General features: G+C 32.2%; 1 non-coding gene across 1 annotated transcript; it reads right to left on the reverse strand.

Moving 5' to 3' along the window:
* Positions 1 to 5672: 5672 nt before the first annotated feature.
* TRNAE-UUC lies at positions 5673 to 5745 on the reverse strand. Its single transcript has one exon. It is a non-coding gene; the product is annotated as a tRNA-Glu (tRNA).
* Between the last annotated feature and the right edge of the window lie 513 nt (positions 5746 to 6258).

Below are 6258 nucleotides of genomic sequence, written 5' to 3' on the forward strand. Positions count from 1 at the left end.
CATTGTTATTGTTGTTCAGTCACTCAGTCAAGTCTGACTCTTTGTGATCCCCTGGACTACAGCACCCAGACTCCCTTGTCTTTCACTACCCCCCGGAGTTAGCTCAAATTCATGTCCATTGAGTTGGTGATGCTATCTAACCATCTCATCCTCTGCTGCGTTCTTCTCCTTTTGCCTTCAATCTTTTTCAGCATCACGGTCTTCCAATGAGTTGGCTCTTTGCATCAGGGGGCCAAACCATTGGAGCTTCAGCTCCAGCATCAGTTCTTCCAATATTCAGGGTTGATTTCTTTCAGGTTTGATTGGTTTGATCTCCTTGCTGTCCAAGGCACCCTCCAGAGTCTTCTCCAGCATCACAATTCAAAAGAATCAATTCTTTGGTGTTCAGTCTTCTTTATGGTCTAACTCTCATGTCCATTCATGACTAGTGGGAAAACCATAGCTTTAACTATAAGGACCTTTGTCAGCAAAGCGATGTCTCTGCTTTTTAATATGTTGTCTAGGTTAATTTTAGCTTTCCTCCCTGGTGGCTTAGATGGTAAAGAGTCTGCCTGCAATGCGGGAGATCTGGGTTCCATCCCTGGGTTGGGGAGATCCCCTGGAAAATAAATTGGCAACCCACTCCACTATTCTTGCTGGAAAATTCCATGGATATAGTAGCCTGGTGGGCTAAAATTCATGGGTCTGCAAAGAGTTGGACACAACTGCACAACTAATACTTTCACTTTCCTTCCAAGGAGCAAGCGTTTTTTAATTTCCTGGTTGCTCACTGTCCACAGTGACTTTGGAGCCAAGAAAGTAAAGTTTGTCACTGCTTCCACTTTTCCCCTTCCATTTGCCATGAAGTGATGGGACCAGATGTCATAATCTTCAGGCTCTTTAGTTCCTCTTTACTTTCTGGTATTAGAGTGGAATCATCTGCATATCTGAGGTTGTTGATATTTTTTCCAGCAATCTTGATTTCAACTTGTGATTCATCCAACCAGGCATTTCACATGATGTACTCTGCATGTAAGTTAAATAAGCAAAGTGACAATATGCAGCCTTGTCGTACTCCTTTCCCAATTTTGAACCAGTCCATTGTTCCAAGTCAGGTTTTAACTGTTGCTTCTTGACTCTCATATAGGTTTCTCAGGAGATAGGTAAGATAGTCTGGTATTCTTATCTTTTAAGAATTTTCACAGTTTTCTTGTGTTATCTGCACAAAGGCTTTAGTGTAGTCATGGAAGCACAAGTAGATGTTTTTTCTGGAATTCCCTTACAGTACTGAAGGAATTTATAATTTGACTCTTGCTAATATGTGTATATAAGCAATAAACAATAGATTTAAATAGTAACTGAGGTTTATTTTACAGTGCTTTCAATAAAATATTTAGCAGCAGGACACACTGATCTGTATTCACATTGATCTGTCTTTGTAGTAAAGACTTTTGGAAGCAGAGTATCTATCTCTAATAAACTCTGGGCTTCAGAAACAATTTCATCTAAAAATCCTTCAGAATTTGAGATTATAAAATGTATCAATCTATGTGGAAAGAAAAAGTATCTAAAAAACTGTGAGTAGAAGTGAACATTAGCAAAAGATATGTAAAAGAAATAAGAAAACTAAATATAGAAATATAAATGGTTATAATTATTAAATTATAAAAAATTAAATAGTTAAAATAATAAAAGAATATAGGCATTTGAAAATTAACATTTTTGATGAAAGAGAGAGAAAGAAGAAAGGAAAGAAAGAAAGTTGATTTTGATGAGTGAGAAAAAGAGAGACAGAGACCATGAGAAAGAACGGAGGCATGGAGACAGTGAAGGAGGGACAAAGAGGAAGGGAAGAGAGACATACATAAAGAAGGCAAAGAAATTCTAATTAGATCAGTAATTATAGAAGAGTTGGAGAAGATCTAGAAAGGAAAGTAATGTTTTCATGGATAATACAAAGTAATAATAGAAGTTAATACTAAACCTTAAAGAAGAGAAAATTTAATTTATTTAATAGATGCTATCAAAGAAGTTAGCAAAATATAACAATACAGTAAATTTTTTAAAGCTTTATAGAAAAGTGAAAGTAAAATGCATTGTTGTAAAGAAGTAAAAAGACTCATTAGGCAAGCATCATGGATTAATACAGTATATACACAAGAAGTGGTGAGAAGTAACAAAATTGCTTTGCAAACACAGCATACACATATGTGTATATAGCACTTACCATTTTCTAAAATTATAAGAAATGTCATGTGTACTGAACTGATTTTTAAATAAGAAAATGAATTCAGGGAGCTTAAGTAATTTGTTAAAGTCTTTTCTCAAATAGGCTGAAGGATCTGAAGCAATACCTGTTATCTCTAGCCTAGTATACTTAAGCAGTATTTTTGGCCTTTGTAAAGATTCTATTTTGAATGATATCAGAATTATAAAAATTAAATCAATCAATATATATACTATTAAAATGTACCTATGGCTATTGTTTTTAGCCTGTGGTTGCTATTATTTTCCATGTTTAAAACACATTACATGACTGCTTCATTTTCACAGTTTCATTTTCTTTTTATTCTTAAGAGATTAGGAAATATATTTTTAAATGTTCAAAAGCTATATTTACTGATTACAGTTTTTTGATTATTCCAGCTCTCAGTTCAGTTCAGTTGGTCAGTCATGTCCAACTCTTGTGACCCCAGGGACTGCAGCACGCTAGGCTTCACTGTCCATCACCAACTCCTGGAGCCTACTCAAACTCATGTCCAATGCGTCAGTGATGCCATCCACCCGTCTCATAGTGCCATCCCCTTCTCCTCCAGCCTTCAATCTTCAATTTCAGCTCTAGTAATTAATAAGATTCTGGAACTCTTGAGTGATTTAATCAGGAAGAAAATATTTTAAATAAGAAACATCAGTATAATATAGAACTAATGCCAACTAAAATAGAACCTAATTCATTTTCCTGGCAGGAAAATATTCTGCTTCTCTGCCATTGAATTATTTGTGCAGTTGTTCTTTTATTCTAATAACTTTGGGTTTTAACTAATAAAGCATATCTTTTTATAGCTTCAACACAGATCTTTGTAAATATTATTTCAATTGACATACTTTTGTTATCATAGAGAATCAATTGCTTTGCCTAGAAAAGACAACCTTTCAGAAGTATAATAAAAGAAAATTAGATCTACAGCCCTGCTTTCCACATGTAAATATTCTCTTCTGAACACTGAATCACTTATTCAAAATGCATATCCAAATCTTATGGTTTTGGCAAAGTTCTAGGAGAATTCATTAGAAAATAAAGTAATTTTTGTAATATAACTTCGTCTCCTAACTACAATAGCACAGATTTGCGTTCTATTCCCACTTTTCTGTCAATCGATAATACTCATAATAATGTTTTTATATTATTCTTAACATTGATTATGGGTTGCTACTCCTAATTCACAGATTAATTTTGACTACTTATACACACAGAGTTTATCAATATAAAGACTGGATTTGTATGTAATTAGGTCTTCCTTAAGTTTTTCTTATTCAAACATGAACAGATATGATTCTCTTCAAGCAATCTCACCCATTCCTTGACTAGTTGCCTGTCCTTTTTTCTTCATCTCTATCTTTGTATCATTGATAATAACTCTGAACATGTCCATCATATTCTCATGTGGGCATTGTTTAGATGTACTATGAATAGTGAAACAGAGAGGAAAGCTATGATAGCATCAATATCAATGGAATGACTGCTGCTAGGTAAAAGTCAGGAAAGGGGTAACTTTATGACAAAATTTGTGATTTTTTTTTTTTTAATTTGTGATCTTAAGATAAAAAATCTCTCCAAAGCTGATCCACTAAATTCAGCAACTCAGGTACGGGTATTTTTAGGTGCAATCCTTATGTGCTATGTTCAAATGAATATTGATATTTTTGCATCCTATTTTTCATATTTATTTTAAATATTCAGAATATATTTAATTGTATTAAGAATATTTAATTTATTGATTAAATATTTTGAATATAATTGTTAATATATTTTAATTAGGCAATTAGGCATATTTCTTTTCATTCTTTTTTAAAATAATATTTTGGCTCAGTGCATATGTTTATTTAGTTATAGATGGTAATAATTTTATAAAATTCTAAAATATATCATTGGAAATTCTATTTGGATTGTAATAATTTCATGGATTATTTCAGAAGATAATTCTCCAGTTAAGAAGATAATATGCAGAAGATTTTCCATGTTTTCCACGTAAAGAAAGTGGTAGGTTTCTCCATTTATTTCCAGATTATTTTTTCAGTTCTAAATAAACTATTGTAGGTTTTTCTGTGTAGGAATACTACTTTGATGGAAAATCTACATATTCTTTCTACATTGTCTATATATCATTTTGCTTGGAAATCACTGATGTGTATATATTTGATTACAGTATGTCCTTTAAATAAAATTCATTTATTACCAGTATTACTTTTAAAAATAGTTTTCTCTTGGATTCTTCAGTTAAGATACCTTAGAATACATTAGTATATTTATCATTTATTTATTATAGTAAGAATAGATTATATGAGATAAACTCTGAACAAAGTTTTTTAGTGTACATTATTATGAACTACAGACACAGTGTTATGTAGAAAATATCTTACTCATTTCTCATAACTGAAACTTTATACCCATTGAACAGCAACTCCTCATTTCCTGCTATTTCCTACCAGTCCCTGGCAACATTTTACTTGCTCAGTTCTTATTCAAAGTTGATAAATATACCTCACCTTGTCAAGTCCCAGGATATGGCCATTTTCTAAAATGCAATTACTCCACAAAATTCAGGTCCCGTATCACATTCTGCCTGCCCTGAGAAAATAACCATTGACAATGCTACCTAAATGCTCCCTGTACTACTGGACTTAATCATTTAATTTGTCCCTTTTTAGAACTATTATTTTTCATTTATTTATTGTCTTTTCCTAATCATTAATAGAAAGTCTGTCTTGTTTTTCTTTGTATTTTTGGTACATAGAACACAGGTAGCTCAAAATAACAGTAATTCTAATTGACTAATCAACATAACAGGCTTTGCCTTTCAACTGGCACATTTCATAAATTTTCTTCAAATAATCCACTAATAAATGTAGTTTTAAAATCTTCTGTATTATTGACTGATTTCTGATTTTTAATTACTTATTATTCATTCTTTCCTGTTTTTCCTATACAAAGTGTATTTTTGTTTGCTGAGGAAACCACTTTTTAAAAAATTCTTTACAGAGTTAATGTGAAATACATAGTATATCTTATATTCTTTCAATTTAAATGAGAGGCTTAGCATCTTATTATTATTTTCTTATTGACAGTCATCATGTATTTTGATCTTAATTATCACATTTACATTTTTATTGTTCTACTATACTGTGCTGTGCAAGTCATGTCCAACTCTTTGTGACCCCATGGATTGTACCCTACCAGGCTTCTCAGTTCATAGAGTTATCCAAGCAAGAATACTAGAGTGGATTACCATTTTCTTCTCCAGGGAATCTTCCCAACCCAGGGATTGAACCCAGGTCTCCAGCACTGTAGGCAGATTGTTTACCATCTGAGCCACCAGGGAAGCCCATTGTTATATGATATCTTCTTTCAAAAACATATTTTAAATTTAATTTTATTCTATTTTTGATTGTGCTGTATGGCTTGTGGGATTTTAGTTCCCTGACCAGGGATTGAACCTGTGTCACAGCAGTGAAAGTGCTGAGTCCTAACCACTGGACCACTGGGAAACTCCCTAAAAACATATTTTTAAGGAGATTTATAAAATATTTTATTTAAGATAGTTATTTCTCCAAACAGAAGCATTATTATTTTATTAGTTAACAAAAAATACTTAAAAATAAATTCATCAATAAATTTGCAGAAAACCGAATCTTGAGGATGAAAAATTTTGGCAAGCTGAAAAAGTTATGGTCTATGAATGGAAAGCATTAAAAACATTAAAAATAATATATACAATCATACAATACCAATATGATTACCATCCTTTCTCGTAAAATGAAGTATGTTACCATATGCCAAAATGATACTGATACAATAAAAAAAAAAACAACTATATAGGAACAGCTTAGTTAGCAATAACATCACTTATTTAGAACGTGTAATTCTAAAATCAAGGTGGCATGTAATTTCCTGCTTGATTTATTCTATGACTCCTTAACTTTTACAGGGTAATACATAATTTCTGCACTCTAATTTCATTATTTTTAGCTAGTATTCCAAGCAGGCATGCACACATGTGA

The sequence above is a fragment of the Oryx dammah genome, unplaced genomic scaffold (genome assembly GCF_014754425.2).
Source record: "Oryx dammah isolate SB20612 unplaced genomic scaffold, SCBI_Odam_1.1 HiC_scaffold_19, whole genome shotgun sequence".
NCBI classification, from domain to species: Eukaryota; Metazoa; Chordata; class Mammalia; order Artiodactyla; family Bovidae; genus Oryx; species Oryx dammah.